A 19,258-nucleotide genomic window follows, 5' to 3' on the forward strand; every position below is an offset into this window, starting at 1 on the left:
AGATAGAAAAAAAGGAGGCTCCCCGGAGGGATGGTGGAGTAGGAGCGTATCCAGTACGCTGGCGAAATGGCCGGAGGACGGAAACAAAAACGGAATGTTCCCGCTAGGCTCCCTGACGGAGGAACAGTGGAGTGTGCCGGGAGAAGAAACAAACAAATACGTTTATAATTAATTGATGTTATTTTATGTTGGTAAAAAAAAAAAAGATTTTGGACCATAAAAAAAAATCACTGGACTAAATTTTCAGGATACAAGCTGTCTAAGAGCTGTTAAGAGATTTTAGATTTATTTTTTCAAAGTAATGTAAGGTAAATTTTAGAAAGAATTCTAGAGATAACTCCACGGTATTTCAGAAAGAAGTGTGATATCAGAGCAATTTTTTAGGTTGCTCTGTGGAAGCTTTCATGGCGATTGTGAAGGATCCAGGATCCGAAGGGATACTAAGGGAATCGAGTTTTGAGGGTAAACTTTCAATGGATTTGTGGAACTTGCTAGTATGAATTGCATGGGAATTCTAAGGAGAATTAATGAGAAATAAAAAAAATATAGGAATTTCAGTAAATTTTTGGAGAAAGTATGGAACTTCGTCGAATTCCATGATTTTTTTGAGTATTCTACAGAGAACTTCTAATTTTTTATAAAATTTTTTTCAAGGTACTCCCAAGGAGAATCTTAGATTAATTTTTGAAAGATTCTGATAAGTTCTCTGCGAAGGGACGTTCTTTACAAGAAGATGTTTGAGATCAATCAAGTAAAAGCCTCTAAAGTTTTGAGAGGATTTTCTTAGGCGGGTGTTGAAGACTTCGGTAGTTAGTTGGTTCGTTAGATATCTGTATTCAAGAGACAAGTTGACTTCGAGCGCAGAACCAGGTTCAAGATTGTAAAACAAATTATTCTGTCTTAGTTATTACTCATTTAACCTAGTGGTCTCTTTGGCTCAATCGCATTTGGTTTGAATGTAGGTATATCGCAAAACCGGGACAATTTCCAAAATTCCGAAAGCAAGACAGAACAAAGCTGGAAAACGGGAAATTGCTAATCAGGATTTGCTGGTTCCCATGCAGTATTCAACACAGGTTATTATAGTTATAAAAGCAATATTGAAGATGATGGTAAAAGACAAGTTGATGATTAAGTTGAAATTTTTGGCAAAGGTGAAGTATTGATGAAATCTAAGTTAAGGTAGTTATGGTCGTTGTGGTTTAACAATACATATTGGTATTGGTACCAATGCGGGACCTGATGGTAACATCGAATTTGATAATGATTTTAAGATGTAGGCAATATTGAAGTGTACGGTAATGATTGTAAGTTTGTTGTAATTTTGAAAATTTAATTGTATTTGACGATAGAGTGTAATTGGTTAATGCAAATGAAGTAAGATTGAAGTGAATGTGCGGATCTTATGAAACATTTCCATCCGGTGGCTATCGCAGATTTCTATCACAGCTGTCAAAGTTCCAATTTGCTATATATTTAAAAAAAAATCAGTGTTGAAGCCGATTGGTGATGAAACGCAATTTTGGACTGTACTGTGATGTTGAGATTGATTACATAATAGAAGTTGATAGTAATGTTGAAGTTAATGGGATATCGAGGATATGTAAGTTGATTATAATATTACATTTAATGAAGTTAAAGATAATGTTGAAAGTGAGTACGAATTTGGAGTCAGATGCAATGTTGAAGTTGATGATAATGATGAATAAGATGCGTTTTTAAGATGACGTTTTTATTTTTTCAGTTAATGTTGAAATTTATGCGCATGTTGACATTCATGGAAATGTTGACACTGATTTTTTTTTTTGTTGCAGACGACAGCAATGATGCAGTTAATGATAATGTTGAGTTTGATGAGGCAACTGAAATTTATGGTAAACACTGATATGTTTACGACATTGTTGAAATTGATATCAGTGATTAACTTAATGACATATTTTGTAAAGCGATAGTAATACTGATGATAACAGTAATAACTTGTCAGTTAAGTTGAGTTTGCAGGCAATTTGAAGTGATTGGAAATGTTGATGTACATGGTGATGTTGAATTTGATCTCTTTGCTAAAGTCCGTTTTCATGTTGAAGTTTATGGCGTTTTTGAAATTAATGATAATATTGAAATTAATGACGATGTATTTTATAATGCTGAAGCAGGTGACAATTTTGAAAGTAATAGTTATGGCTGATAATATTGAAGATAATGAAAGTTGAAACTGATGTCAATATTGTAGTGGAAATGATGAATTCTATAACAATAATGATAATAATAATAATAATAAAATAGGATGCATGTGTACTCAAGAGTACAGGAGGGGAAGGATGTGGTAGATAGAGTTGGTGTGGAATAATAATAATGAAATAAATAAAAACTTGAGAGGTGAGTCAAGTAATGAAACACTCAATTTGAGTTAAACTAAATTAGAGTGGAGCGTGGCAGAAGTGATAATAGAGAGATGCGAACAAAATCTCATGCTTAGTGAGGGGAAATTCTGACACAGCACGGAGGTATAAAAACGAGCTACCTAAGCTCGTAGAGGTCATTCTTGTAACTAACTTTGGAAGCAACGGAGACCAAACAGCAGCAGTAGCAGCAGCAGCAGGAGCATCAGCAGCAGGAGCATCAGCAGCAGGAGCATCAGCAGCAGGAGCAGCAGCAGTAATGGAAGCAGATCAGTCGAGATTCGTGTAGCCGTGACCGAGGCTGGAAGGAAGTGCGTTTATAGCACTTTTCAATGACTCCTTAACAACCGGATAGAAGCAACTTTTATACAACGTTTATAGATACATATTTAAAGTCAAGCTTTATTGTTTTGGTGAAAGCTTTTATACAACGTTTGTAGACATTTCCTGACAGCTGCTTTGTTATTTAGTAGAGAGGAAACCTAAGAGGCGTTTGTTACACTCTTTTATGACTCCTAAATAATCATTGTACAGCAAGCGGTGAAAAGCGTTTATAACACTTTTCAATGACTCCTTAACAACCGGATAGAAGCAACTTTTATACAACGTTTATAGATACATATTTAAACTCAAGCTTTATTGTTTTGGTGAAAGCTCTTATACAACGTTTGTAGACACTTCCTGACAGCTGCTTTGAAATTTAGTAGAGAGGAAACCTGAGACGCGTTTGTTGCACTCTTTTATGACTCCTAAATAATCATTGTACAGCAAGCGGTGAAAAGCGTTTATAGCACTTTTCAGTGACTCCTTAACAACCGGATAGAAGCAACTTTTATACAACGTTTATAGATACATATTTAAACTCAAGCTTTATTATTTTGGTGAAAGCTCGTATACAACACTTGTAGACACTTCTTGACAGCTGCTTTGAAATTTAGTAGAGAGTAAACATGAGAGGCGTTTGTTGCACTCTTTTATGACTCCTAAATAATCATTGTACAGCAAGCGGTGAAAAGCGTTTATAGCACTTTTCAATGACTCCTTAACAACCGGATAGAAGCAACTTTTATACAACGTTTATAGATACATATTTAAAGTCAAGCTTTATTGTTTTGGTGAAAGCTCTTATACAACGTTTGTAGACATTTCCTGACAGCTGCTTTGTTATTTAGTAGAGAGGAAACCTAAGAGGCGTTTGTTACACTCTTTTATGACTCCTAAATAATCATTGTACAGCAAGCGGTGAAAAGCGTTTATAACACTTTTCAATGACTCCTTAACAACCGGATAGAAGCAACTTTTATACAACGTTTATAGATACATATTTAAACTCAAGCTTTATTGTTTTGGTGAAAGCTCTAATACAACGTTTGTAGACACCTCCTAACAGCTGCTTCTAAATGTATTAGAGATTGAACCTGAGAGGCGTTTGTTACACTCTTTTATGACTCCTAAATAATTACTATACAGCAAGCGGTGAAAAGCGTTTATAGCACTTTTTAATGACTCCTTAATAACCGTTGTGTAAGTACTCACAATATTCACAGATTAAAATTAGTTTAACAATTGTCGTGGTACGCCAAAATAATTGCTTGTACAGTTTTTATTAATTTAATTTATTTGTGCACATTGAAAAAATATGTAATTATGCCATAATTCACATTCTGTGATCATGGAGGAAGTAGTAACAAGCATCTGTTTAATCTTTGATTGATATTCTTTCAATTAATCTCTCTAATCATTAATTGAGAGAATTTATCTAGAAATGTTATCGTTGATTATATGATATATGTCTTAAATTAATGTTTGCATTTATTAATAACACCTATATATAATTTACCTCTACTCCACCAAAGGTTTCTCGAAGCAAGATTCGAACTCATGATCCCGGATTGCCAGCCGCTTCTGTTTCCATCTGCTCTATTCTTGAATACATATTTTGATCATATGAGAGAAGTATATCAAGCTCATCTTGAGTAACTTCTCTTGCAGTCGAATAATCATTGCCTTATGGTTATATAAACATGCCTATCACTTCTGCTATTTTTAGCAACAAAATTGTGGTTGGTCGAACGTAAACAATCATTTAAGAGTGCTCCAAGCAGTTTTTGAAGCTTTTAACCAAATGGCAATACAACTACATTCTTGTACAACTCTGGAAGCTATTATTCAACGTTTGATCAACTCAGGTGTTGTATAAGAGCTCCCAATGGTTTGTTTTGATGCGTTTATTTCACGTTCTATATAGCTCTTGTCAATCAGTTTAACTAAGGTGCTATAAAAGTTATCGTAGGTCTTATAAAGCATATAGTTAAACCGAACGTAAACAATCATTTAAGAGTGCTCCAACAGCTTTTAAAACTTTTAATCAAATGGCAATACAACTACATTCTTGTTCAACTCTGGAAGCTATTATTCAACGTTTGATCAACTCAGGTGTTTTATAAGAGCTCTCAATTGTTTGTTGGGAAGGGGAAGTGCAAACAAATCGGTGAATCAAAAAGTGGTTCGTTTTTCTGCTCAACAAGCGATGTGTTGTGGTAGCATTCCACACGGGCTTTCTACGTGCACTCACACTATCATAGCATGCTGCCTATCTTACCTGCAGGCAGAAGATGCCTTCTACCGCTAGGTGCGCTAGTGTTCGCAAATGACTCATTACATCATTTTTAGTCAAATAATTATTATTTAAAACTAATAGATATTTATTAAAATCCGTTCAACACGATCAAAGCTACCACGGTTTTACTTGTTTGTCACCGTCTATTAAAAGTAGCTAATTTTCAAATTCAGCCGCGTTTATTTATTTTTTATTTTTCAGGCAAATGCTGCTGATAGCTTAGATTACAGAACAATGTTATTTTATTAGCATATATTTTAAGGATTTTGTAAAAAAAAAATAAAAAAAAATTACTTCCTTCTTCGAGAACGGAATTAAGATATTTTAAAGTAGGGTTTTTGATCTAATTTCCGTCCTACTAAGCACAACACGCACTTTACCTCTCTTTTCTAAACGAGTTTTAACTAAAGATGAAAAATTTCTGTCAAAGATGACTTCTAAATTTATTCACCTTTCCATACGTTCCGGTAGATTCGATAAAGAGTCACAAATTGTTGAGATATTGTTTAAAATCTTATACTGATTCTAAATTCGTTCTACGAGTTTCAATTCCGTCCAAACGCATTGAAACGTCATTAGATTTTCTTCGTCCTACGGATAAACGTAGAAAAAGGGGATTCGCTAGGAGTGCTTCTTTTGTTTTGAGAACAATGAGCGTAAATATTCATACAATGCGCTCTAACAGGATTTATGTTGTAGCTAATGAACTAACGCATCGGAACAAACCTATTTTTGATTTGTGCACGGTGAAATCATTGATATTATTGATCTTTTCTGATCGATAGAACGGAAATGGGCGATTACGACGAAGTAGCGCTCTACCCTATTACATAAATACTGCTTTGACAACAAATGATATTTTTTTAGCTTATTAGAATCATTGATTTTCAAGAAATTTCAGATTGAAAAGAAACAATTTACTAAAATAATGCTCACTGCATACAGACCAAGCCAATAAAGTCACAAATAATGCTTATAAAACTTGAATACTTCATCAACCAACAGCCAAAATTTAAGACTTTTTCATGCAAAAAATGAAAAGTAACAGCTCTTTGAACTTTCATGGGGAGACAACATTAATCACGGTGTATTATTTTTGTATGTCCATTACTGTATGTCTTGCTTGGCATCTTACCGAGAAGTCGGTAACTACGATAAATAGTTGTACTGTATTTACAATACACGTTTTTACGGGTTAAATTTAAAGATAACAGATACGACAGTTCTTGATCAACGTGAGAATTAGGCCAAATGGCAACGATTTTAAAAACAGATTTTTCACAAATTAAAGGCTCATCCAAGCAAATCACCAGCACCATTTGGTAAAACAAGTTTTCTTAATATGAATCACAATCGAAAATCCATATAATCCTAAGAGGAATACAGAAGAATTCCAAGTTGGGTTCCGTATTATGCAAATAGAAATTTAGGAGAAACCCAGGAGGCATTCCAGTATATTCCAATAAAGATACTTATAAGAGCCATACTCCGGTGAATTTCAAGAATAATTCTAGAAATGAATCTCCATTGTGGCTCTGGAGGATTCACAGAGGGATTACCGCGATATTCCCACAACCAACCTACCAATCCCATGAGGTATTCAGGGAATCATCAGAGTTAGTCTGGAGAACCAAAGATTAAGTCTAGAGAATCCTAAGAGGGATAATCAAGAGCCTCAAGTGCGATTCTGTAGAAAACCAAATGGAATTCTAGAGTATTCCAAGTGTCACTCTCAGTCAAACAGGAACTCCAAATAACTCCAAGGAAGATTCTAAAGAATATGGATCGAAATTCCTTAAAATGTTAACAGATAAAGAACATAACAATGAATTCCGATAAATTCATACAGAAATTATGAAAAATCTAAGCATTAAAAGTTCTGAAGTACTCTAAGAAAGATTCTAGCGAATTCCCGAAAAATTTCTGGAGAATTAATGAGAAAATCAGAAAACGAACACAAAATCGAAAATCTAACTAATACATAGATTATAAATAATCTTATCATTTCGCATAATCCCACCATAAATTCAAGGGAATCCTAATAGACGGAATCGTCTTATTAATATGATCGAATGGTGTGAATAGGCTACATGATCAAAGACTTAACTAGCTCCGTAAGAAATGGAGAGGAAAATAGAGTAATTTTCTTTAATTCATATGGCCAATTAGTTAAAGAATTGACAATCTTGCTTAGAAAGTGGGATTTAAATATTGAAATAACCTTTCCTATTAATCAACATAATTTCAATGCTACCCACCCATCAACATTTAAAAAAAAAATATGTATGATGTATTAGTTTGTCATGATTTTTGATATTCTCTATCACACCAATACCATCAAAGTGGAAAACAAATAAATGGTATTGCTTGAGCCAAACGTATCAATATATTGACGCGAAGGGGAAATATTGGAGATGTGAATGCAGAAATATTGTCAATATCGATGTATTGACATCAATTTAGAATGTATTGACAGTACGATTATTATCAACAAAAGCAACCGTGTGCAATATTCGCTAGGTATTCATTCTTATGCATCTTATGAGTTGCTCTTTCAGTACCTTTTTGCCCTTAAAACATTCTCTTCGGGATCCGAGTATCACACCACCACCTATTGTGGCTTCTGTCCCAAATAGTTTTTCTTGTCGGGTATCAGTTTACTTCCACGGTCATACACCAGGGCTTGACTCTTTTTAGGAGAAAAAAAATGAGCATCACCAACCTCCCGACAACCAGCAACACCTCTCGCAACATTTTAAGGCGCAAGTGGATAAATTATTTAGGCATAACGAAAAATAAGAAAACGAACAGTCCTCCGATAATGTCCACTTTGAGACCGAAGCAAAACTGAACATGGCACGCGATCGTTCGGTTCCCCACCATATAGCCTTTTTTTTCCATTCGCTTCCATCCCTAAACCATAAGAATCTCCCGACTTGTACCAACTCATTTGTACGTGGTGATCTCTCGTCGTCGTCGTCGTCGTTGGGACACAGCTTACCTGCCTGGACATTGAGACGCCTCGGTCCCAGGCAGGGTTCGCCGTATTACGTACTCTCGGCTCGCAAAGGGGCAAGTAGGTAGGCAGTTGGGAATAAGAGCATGATCCTGTGCCGGGCCAAGCTGCTGGGGCGAAAATTGTGCTGCATTAACCGAAATCTCATAATTTTCATCTTCTCCACTCTGCGTTTACCGAACAAATTTTGCAATCCACTTCATCGACGACCACGACGAAGACGAAGACGATCGACGGCAGCCAGAGCATAGCGCAGAGACGCCAAGGTACCTACACAACTTATTGGCCCTTGTACTGTTGCTGCTGTTGATGCTGCTGCAGTTGCATTTCTACCTCTTCTAAGGAAGGCTGGATGGGAGAGTAAGCTCGAAGGGCTCCATCAGAGTAAAGAAAGGGGAAAATGCAGAGCATAAGCGCATAATAATGTTTATCTATAAACCGCAAACCGAAATTAAGCTTCGGAGAGCGTTGCTGGAACATGGACTGGGGCTAATCCCTCTAGCAGTGCTCACGTTGCGCACGGTACAAACCACCAATACCTTTCCCAACTGCCTCATACGGTATAGTACCTCACATTATGCTGGTTATATGCCTTAGTTCTATCACTTCTTAACTTTACGTCGACGGCGACGACGACCCCGAAAGCTACAATAAGGGCCCACAATGAGAGCGCGCGCAATGATGCCTCCTTCGCCATCACGTGTCTCCTCAGTGTAGGTACCTCGTTGGTTGGCTAGGTAGACCATGGAGGCAGCGGCAGCATAAGGAGGACTATGCTTACGGTGGTGTGGTGTTTGGCTCTGGTTTCGGTCCAAATTCGCTCTGTTCCCACGATACCGGTAGATAAATGACGGAGTAAACGTTATACATGGCTGGGTGTTTATAAGTTATTCTTTTTTGCCTCGTCTCTCGTTTCTACTTCATACACATAATATCAGCGGCCGGGTGAGTGTTGTTTGGTATCGAGCTGTTTGCGCTCTATATTTTTCCTCATTTTGTCAATAGTTTTCCCTTTGCTCCTGCTGCCACACCACGCACCGCTGCCCATTACTCGGCGATGGAACGGGCTTATTCACTCTCGGGAAGTTCCTGTGTTCAAATAATAATTAATAATAAACGCCGTCGATGGGGCCTGTGCCAATCGGGTTGTTTACTAGAAATCTTTCATTACCGGCAACTAATGGGGTTTTGGAACTGGAGGATTGCCATTGGTGGATAGCTTTTCGAGAATTACGTTGGTTAATCAGGGGTTTAAGTGGTCGTAAGACATATGAACAACGGATACAGAATTAAGTTTTAATTTAAAGAGATACATAAAAGTACAAAGGTACAAAGTGATGTAAAGAAAGTAGAAGCCAGTTTATAATTATAAAAAGAAATAAACGGAAGCAAGCATTAATGACAAATTAAAACAAACACTGTCGAATGCTTTTTCTATGTCGAGAAGAGCAACTCCAGTAAATTGGTAACTTTTAAGAGCTGATGAGTAGTTGAATGCCCCTTGCGAAGTCTAAACTGCTCATCTGTAAAAATTGAGTTTGTATTGATGTCAAGCAGGGTTACTTCCACTCACTTGCTATAAAAAAATGTTTTTCAGGATTATGAAATCATGAGATGGTATAGTGATAATTAGTACTTATAAGCTACAAGATGAGAACGTGAAGTATGTGTTTGACACATACAATCTGTCAATATTGCTTTCAGTGCGATATATTTGAAACAATCAGCGATTTTACGACTCGTGTGTGCTCACTCTGAGTGAACGCTCACGAATCATATGATCGCTTATTGTGACGCTCTGAAAGCGAAATTGACAGGTTTAATGAGTCCAACACTTGCTTTACACCCTCTTCTCGTTACTTACAAACACAACATATCATTATATCATCTATTGATTGTATAATTTAGAAAAATATATTTTAATAGCAAGTGAGTGGAAGCAACCCTGATGTCAAGTAACATTCTATTCAAGATTGGAGAAAGCAAACTTATATGGCGGTAGCTAGAGGCTGAATCGATATGATATAAATACAAATGACTTCACTAAGTTATACCGGGGAAAGTGGGATCAAAAACATTATCAAGCAATGAGTAATAAAATTTCAATTTTACGGGATGAAATAATTCGGCTGTAACTCTCATTAAGGAAGGCAGGACATGCAAATTAAAAAAAGATTTAAAACAGTATACCTACAGTACCACAGTACCTTGGATGAAAGTTTGCCCAATTTACAACCGAACGTGGGGTAATTACGATCTCATGGGGGTTTCCCTTAAGAGCAATTGCCTACGAATTCACAAATAGGTTTTTTTTTGAATTTTTTGATTTGGTTGAAAATTTGCGGAAACACGTTCCTTATGACCCACAATGCCATTTTGCATCTTCATATCACCATTTTGAATCCAGTCTTTTTTTTTAAAGGGCATATAGAAAATATCAAGCTTATCTTCAGAAAATTTTTACTCGAAAACTGTTTGTCCGATCGGTTTGGTGTCTTCGGCAATATTGCACTCACCCAATTTTTTTTTTAATTTCAAATAAAGTTTTGAAAATAATTTTTCTCAAAAAAGGAATTTTTGTATTTTTTTATTTGTTGATATGTTTAAGGGGACAAAAAATGCCATCTTCTGCACTAAACACTGAAACGTATGGCTACCAGAGCTAGTCTAGCTAGAGAACATGAACATCCGATAAAAAATGCAAGGGAACTATACGATTGGGCTCAGAAGCGAAACGAGGATCAGCTGACTCAAATTTTCTTTTGTTATGCAACTACTAAAGAATAAAACTCATAAGCACGAACTCAACGAACAATACTCACGGGCTATAACCATTCAAGGAACTCAAAAATACCACTCATTTATTCCTATCTCTGAAAGACAAATAGAAGTCAGACACTTTTCAAACTGTAATAATGAAAAGAAAATTGTAGATATTACTAAGAATTAAAGTTTGGATTTCTATTACAACTTTATCAATCTAACAATTTAAAAATAAATTAAATCATTCTCGAAAAATCGCAACTATAAGTTCTTTGCATATGCTAACGAGCGAAATATGTATTTGCAAGAAAATAAATTGTTTCAAAACATACACATTCCGGATAACTTAGATCATATCGATGAGCCACTAAGAGCATTTTTATTGTAAAATTTTCTGATCTTTCCGAAAAAAATATTTTCGAAACTGGAGAACTGCGAAATACATTGAAAAATGGCCAAAAACTACCAACATTTTAAAAATACCTACTTTCAAACCGCTACATTTCAAAAACGGTGTGACTTAGCAAAATTTTACAAAGGTGCTTTTTATTGTAAATTTGGTGTACTTTCATTCTATAAAGTCGCAACAGTAATTGGACCAAGTTTTGGATATTTTTCCAAAAACTTGAGTTTAAAAAAAATCATAACTTTTTTGTCTATCATTTCTCCAGCTTGACCTATAGTGCAGTGCAGTAGATGGTATTTTTTGTCCCCTAAAACATATCAACAACAAAATAATACAAAAAAATCCTTTTGAGAAAAATTGTTGAAAAAGACTTTATTTGAAATTAAAAAAAAAAAGTTGGGTTATTTTGTTTTAAAGTGCATATTTTTATTAATAGTCTCATTTATTACCTGAAATATTGCTGAAGACACAAAACCGATCGGGCCAACGATTTTCGAGTAAAAATTTTCTGAAGATAAGCTTGATATTTTTCCATAAGCCCTTTCCAAAAATAAGGCTGGATTCAAATTGGCGATATGAAGATGCAAAATGGCATTGTTGGTCATGAGGAATGTTTCTGCAAATTTTCAACCAAATCAAAAAAATACAAAAATAAACCGTTTTGCGAAATCGTAGGGAATTGCTCTTGGGTCAGTCGGATATCCTCCTTGACACAATGGTTTATTTAATATCAAGTACGGAAGACTTGACAATTTTTAACTCAAGTCTATTGAATGAGGAGGAGCTGCAGGAGAATGTATTTTTTTCAAATCCCCGGTGCTCCAGGCTTCCCCCAAAATCTTCTTCTAACTACCTCCGGAAGCGTCTTCCGATTCCATTTGAATGTTTCCTCTGACTTCTCCTGCAAGTTTCTTCTGAACTCCTCTGGAAGTGATCCCGAAATCGTCTTCTGACTTATCTCAAGAAGGCTCTTCTAATTTTCTCCGGAAGTTCATGCTATCTTTTCATGGAAACTTTGGCAAATTCTTACACCTTCATCTGAAGTTTTTTTTTTTCGATTTCTCTCAGAAGTGGCACTTTGAGTACAATATTTTTTTTCCTTGATTTGTTTTCCGTCGATCTTGTCTTCCGTGCTGAGCACTAAGGCTGTGAACCATTTGCCGAGTTAAATTTAACTCGTGGTTAAAAGTGACATTTCGAAAGTTATTCTCTATGATCGAAAATCCCTGTGCTGTCGATCGACCGGTTTTCGAGAAGAACTCAGCCACGGTTGTCAACATTTAACTTCTTGTCTGTCAGAAATAACCACGCTCGGGTAGCAGGGTTAATCGATAACTTTCCATCGCTCAAATTTTAACCAAAAGTTAAATTAATCCACTACATAGTGCAGAGCCTAATGCTACCGACGCCAGGGAGGCAGCTCCCATACCTGGACCCTACCTATCGACCCATCAACTCATGGGACCGAGGACCAACGGCTTCTACTTCCCAAGGCGTGATCAGAGATTCTATGCCTCAGAAAATCCCGATGGCGCCGACTGGGATTGAACCCAGCCCCTTTGGAGTGAGAGACAGTCACGCTCACCACTAGACCACCGGTGCCATTGTTATTTGTCTGTTATTCTCTTTTCAGACTAGCACAGGTTCTTCGCAAGTGTTAGGATTTTTTTTCCGAAATTCTGCCTAATGACCTATGGGCTAATGACCTATTGGCTAATGACTCAGCATTGCAGGGCATGATTATAGTGACTTACTGTCTCTAACAAAAACATGTGTTTTTACTGTTTCAATCTCCGAAATATTGTATGTTTGAAAAATGAAATACAGAAAAGTTATGTATAAAAAACTGAATAGGGGAAATGGCTCTAATGTTGGCCTATGGATCTAAGATTAGGCCCATCGCTAAAAATCTGCTATTTATCAATTTTATCTAGATGGACGCTTCATTGGGACGGTACTGATGGATATTTGTGGTCGCTATTGAAAATTTAGTCGATTGCTGAATTTATGAATGGGCCCAAATTAGGGGAATTTAGGCCGACATTACATCCATTTCCCCTATATATATACAATATTAAAAAAAAGCATGAATGTATAAGCAGACCCCCTTCACTATTTGGATTTTTTAGAGACAGATAACAGCGCCAAACGGTTTGTGATGAGACAACGTTGAACTGCAGCGTTGGAAGAAAACACGCACACCAACATCTATACATGTACGAACCCACACAACTGAGCGGACGGTACAGCGCAAATCAAAACACGAAGCGGTGTCATTATTCATTGTCTTCATTCAGCTTCTTCTACTTCCGTTTGTGTTTGCTTTCACCGGCGTTGACAAATACTTCCTATGTTATAAAATAGGAAAATGATTATTCTAATGTAATTTTTGAATAGAATCAAAGATATCTAATTAACAAGATATCCCACTAATCAATTCCTCATACAAGCAAAGATATATAATAAACAAGATATCCCACTAATCAATTCCTCATACAAGGCATATAATTACCACCCGTATGTGATCGCAGTGCCATCTGTTGAGTGCACATTGAAACTGTTGGGAGTTCCCCGCCAACTTCACCACCTGGGCTCAATAACTGACAGGTGTCAGCATGATAGATGTCAATGCGGACGTTGATGATCAGCCGAGGAAAGAGGACGATATCATCCTCGAAGTCATCATCATTATATTGCGATAGCAAGATTCTTACTTGTTTGTGATTGTTCCGATTTTCAATCATTACCACTTTATATGCAACAGAAACACTTGAGAAAACAATCACACATCCAAGCGCGCATCATGATGTGCTTGTAATATGTTTTGCTTTCGAGCGACAGAGTTTCCAATATACCACCGGTATCAGTAAGATTCAAATCTCTAATAGTAATTGATGATTTGCGGAGTTGGTGCTCAAAAGAATTTTAATAACCATAGAAGTAAACATGAGAAAAGCATTCACTCTCTCTAAAGAATTATTCCAACACCCCAGTCACTGGAAATGCAACGTATCGAAATCATTGCTAAACGTAATAAAATATGCCGTCTTCTTTGGCTAACGCAGAACGCATTCTATTCAAAAATTACATTGGAATAATCATTACGTTTTTTTTCCAACGCTGCAGTTCAACGTTGTCTCGTCACAAACCGTTTGGCGCTGTTATCTGTCTCTAAAAAATCCAAAGAGTGAAGAGGGTCTGACGATTGTCTACGCGGGAGATTGGGGGGGGGGAGGTGATCTTTTTTTTTTAGAAATTGTGACCGGCCATTTATTGAGGATAGTAAAATTCGCCAAGGGGGAAGAGGGGGTCTAAAATTGATCCAAAAAATGTGCGTCAATGTTGCCTAATGAAAATCACATTTTATTATAAAAATCCATTATGGCGGCCAAAACCAATATGGCTCTCAAACATTTTGGTTATGCCAAATGAAAGCGCAAACTATCCCCTTTTCAGTTATATGGATTTTTCGTGAGAATTTTCATCAATAACTTATATGGCTTATGCTTATAACGCAAACCGACAAAACGAACAGGTAGGGGAAATTCTCTTCTACCCGATTCTGTTTTCGGTTTGCGAATGTAGGTTTCGGTTCGCGAGAAAATGGCTTTTCACGGTTTACAAAATGGAGTTGAGGCCTTTTCAATTGTTGGTCTTGAAACCAGTTTTATTTTCTCCCATTTGCATGAAAAAATGTAATAGAATAATGAAATTGGAACTGTACCTTATAGGAAAAAGTCTCAGCTTTCTAGTGGCGTCCATTTATCAAAAATCGATGAGAGGTAAGCTAAGGAAAACGCATTTTTATAATAAATCCAATATGGCGGCCAACATTTTTAGCATGCCAAATAAAAGTGTGAACTTTCTCCTTTTCTATGATGTATAAAGGGCTATCGGGTTTTCTTGAAAATTTTCAAAGATATAATTATTTTAATGCATCAAGAATACGCATACGCATGAGCATTTTTGAAAACTGTTAGAGTCCCTAGTTGCCGAGGAATCCATCGATTTGAACTTTACCGAACGATTTTTCTAGTTTCATAACTAGAACTTCTGAATGAGTACAAAAGATTGGTTTTAGAGAACTTCGTGGTTTCAGCGAGAATTGCTCCTATGTCACCAAATCGTAGTCCAAATTAAGCCGAGAAACTTTGCTCAAGACGATAATGTCGCAGAGCGTCATTAATTTGATGAAGTTTGTAATAGTAATCCTTTATAAAGAGATTCGTGAAAGCGGCCATCTTGAGCCAATTGAGCAGCGAGAACTGTCAAACTGTAAGCCGATCGAGCATTCTCATTAGAAATATTCAAAAAAATTATTTTTTATTTGAAAAGTATTGTAATCGGGGTGAAATAAATTCAAACGAAAAGTTTATAAAAAAAATATCATAGCAGTAACATGCGTACCATAAGAGTGTTTTGAGCTAGGGGGAGTTCAACTTGATCTGAAGTAATATTTGGTTTAAAAATTGCTGAAATTGGTAGATATTATAATTTTTAGTATACATATTAATGATATTAACTGTCAAGTGGAAAGCTACACAGTAAAAAAAAAAACAGTGTAACTTTAACGCATATACTCAATGACGTTTCACCGTTGTTGTTTATGTTTACTGCAGTGTCATCATTTTTGCCTAGATTTTCGTTTTCGATAGCTCTGATCGATTTCGACTTCGGCTTTTCATGATAAAAACGGTACTGGACGTTCCCCCAGCAGCAAATCTCTCCAAGTTGCAGGCTCATGGCGAATGGAGCGTAATACGACCACGGAACGATCACTCTGAGACTCCGTTAACAACGGAGGGGCGGCGTTGTCTATTCCCGTTCCATCGGAGGACAGCACATTGGTTCGCAGACGATGAAGAATTCGTGGAAATTAATTAATATTTCCATTTTAGATTTTTTTATAATATTTATTTATAATTTATAATATTTCCATTTTAGATTAAACGAATGTCAAATGTACATTTAAAACGAAAAATAGTCAAAAACAAAACAAACAACTGTCAGACTAAGTATAAGATTCGCAAATATCACACATTAAAATATTTAATATTTCCACCATCGGTATTGATGCTGATACTTGGAGCTGTCCTTCCCCTAGGTTTGAGCATAATTAACAAATACATTGTGAATGGATAACCCCAAAAATGCAAAATGATAAATGTGATAAAAAAGCACGATTCCGTCAAATCGTTTTGGTGTCTTAAGAGCACTTATTGCTTGTATCATAAGCAGGCAACAATGATATAATCTTCTTCTTTTTTTTCATGGCAAACGGGCTCACAGACTCACTCCTTGGTAGAAGGAAACGACCAAATTGTTGGCAGTAAAAACGAAGATGATACACGGATGATTTCTATTGCCGAGATGGGCAGCACCGAGCAGCTCGGCATTTTATTTTGCTGGATTTCAGTGAAAAACTTGCCGAGATTCAGGCACATTTATGTTTGTTAGCTGAGATCCCGGAGAAACCCACGTTAGTTAGCTGAATGTTGGCAAGTTTTTTGCTGAGACCCAGCAAAATAGAATGCCGAGCTGCTCAGTGGTGCCCATCTAAGCAAAAGAATCTATGGCTGTGTTCCATTTGGTGAGTTCCCAACAAACAATTTTAGCTGCAGACTAGCTTATACAGGCAAATATTAGCTGTATAAGCCAATTTTTGGCTGTGTAAGCTAATCTGCAGCTAAAATTGTTAGTTGGGTTTTAAACTTCAATTTGGCAGATGGAAAATTTTCAAATAAACCTGCTATTGTTTTTTTTTGTATTAATTTATTTGTACAGGCTCAATCGACTAAACTTAACAGAGTCAAGTTATCATTTGCGTTATACGTAAGACATACATAAGACATTTTAAAGCTAGAGTTAAAGGAATTGAACCGATTACTCGCGGTCGTCTCGAGGTTAGTTGAGATTTACAGTCTTATGGATGGAGAGAGGGAGAAGGAGGATTGAGTTATGATTTACAATACAAATATTTTATTATTCCTTAAACATGAACTTATTCCTATTCAATTTGGTATCCGCAGTGTAATTATACAATTATTACAGAAACAATCTATGGTTAATATTCTTTAAGAAAACATATATAAGTTTCATAAACTCCAGATCACATCTACCCGAACTGGAACATTAGGTTGTCTACCTCGAGCCCGAAGGGAATCATACAACTCGAATCTGACTCCGCGATGCTCAGCACAAGACCAAATAATGGTATCTGCGTCCTGGTAACCTTGTCCACATTCACAGAAATTGCTGTCCCCCAGCCCAACACGGAATAAGTGAGCATTTAACGAGTAGTGATTGGACATGAGACGAGACATCACACGAATGAAGTCTCGACCCACATCCAACCCCTTGAACCAAGGACTCTTCGACACCTTAGGGATGATCGAATATAGCCATCGTCCCAAACTCCCTTCGCTCCATTTATTCTGCCATCTGACGAGTAACTGTTGACGATAAATGAAGAAAAATTCATCGTAGGCGATTTGTCGATCGTAAATATCGCCTTTCCCTATGATGGGCGCTATGCCCGCCTTAGCAAGTGAGTCCGCCATCTCATTGCCCGGAATTGAGCAATGAGATGGGACCCATGCAAAGGTGATGACAGAAGATCTTAAAGATAAATCACTTAGGCTGTGAACCATTTGCCGAGTTAAATTTAACTCGTGGTTAAAAGTGACATTTCGAAAGTTATTTTCTATGTTCGAAAATCCCCGTGCTATCGATCGACCGGTTTTCGACCCACGGTTGTCAAAATTTAACTTCTTGTCTGTCAGAAATAACCATGCTCGGATAGCAGGGTTAATCAATAACTTTCCATCTGTCAAATTTTAACCAAAAGTTAAAAAAATCCACCAAATGGTTCAGAGCCTTAGATGCTCTCGTATTTTCATGAGAAAATATGAGGAGTGCTTTACCGGCCTCATAGAGCGAATAGCCTCGATAGAACTGAGACTATCCGTAAAAATAAAATAGTGATCTGGTGGAAGTGAGGCGATCGTTTCTAGCTTATAGTATATAGCCGGTAGCCGCCAGCTCAGCAATATACTCGGAACAGGGAGCTTGAATCATTCGGCGCTATGAAATTCGTTATAAATACCAAAACCAGCGGACGCCTCTATTAATGATCCATCTGTGATCGATCGATCTTGCGGAATCAACTTGGCCAAACTTTGCAGCATAAATTCACGGAATAATCATGGAACGATGATGTTCTGGGATCCCACGAATCTCCCGGGTCATAGATACATCAAAACTACATCGAAGTCGGAGAAGCATACACGATGAGGATTATGCTGGAAGGGGAGGGGCGATGTCAATTATACAAGGTCTGGCTCAACCGGCTTATTGGTATTAGTGAAAAGCGTAAATGTTTAGTGGTGTTCGTATTTCATCGCAATGTTTATCTTTTACACGAAACAGCTGTTTCCTGTGACGACACGTCTGCCGTTCGCAGTATGTAATGTTGTACTGCCGTGACATCGTCATTCGCTTGTTCAGCAATGTTTACAACATTTTTGCTTCTAACACCAGCAAGCTGCCTGTTGTTCCAGACCTTGTATGATTGACATCGGGGGAAGGGCTGACATCCAGTGTTATGTATACATGTAGTACAATGACATAAAACGAGTCTTAGGGTTCAGCTCAAGAAGCTTTTCAAAGTTTTTGATTACCAGTGGGTTCATAACTTCACTACGGGTGAGGAGCCTGAGCCCGCCAACACTTCAAGACTCATCGTATGAGTCGAGTGCATGCTGCCAACGGGGAGCAGAGCGCTTCCATTGCAGCAATGGACGCAAAACGTGGTCAGCACTCACACATTCATGATGAAACGGTTGCTTTTCAAAGTCGACGACACATCGACTGACAGAACTGCTGATGAAGAACAATGAGGAGGACCACACAATTGTTGCTGCCGAGTAAACAGACGATCGCGTGACACACATTGAGGGTGGTCTGCTTCTGTCGACAGCCGAGTGAACACTGAGTTGTCACTTAGACAATTGTCAATTTCTCTGAAGTAGAAATTATGCAAAAGGGGGCTTAAA

This window comes from Ochlerotatus camptorhynchus, unplaced genomic scaffold (assembly GCF_037179485.1).
Source record: "Ochlerotatus camptorhynchus isolate MF236.1 unplaced genomic scaffold, CSIRO-AGI_Acam_v1.1 ptg000182l, whole genome shotgun sequence".
Lineage (NCBI taxonomy): Eukaryota > Metazoa > Arthropoda > Insecta > Diptera > Culicidae > Ochlerotatus > Ochlerotatus camptorhynchus.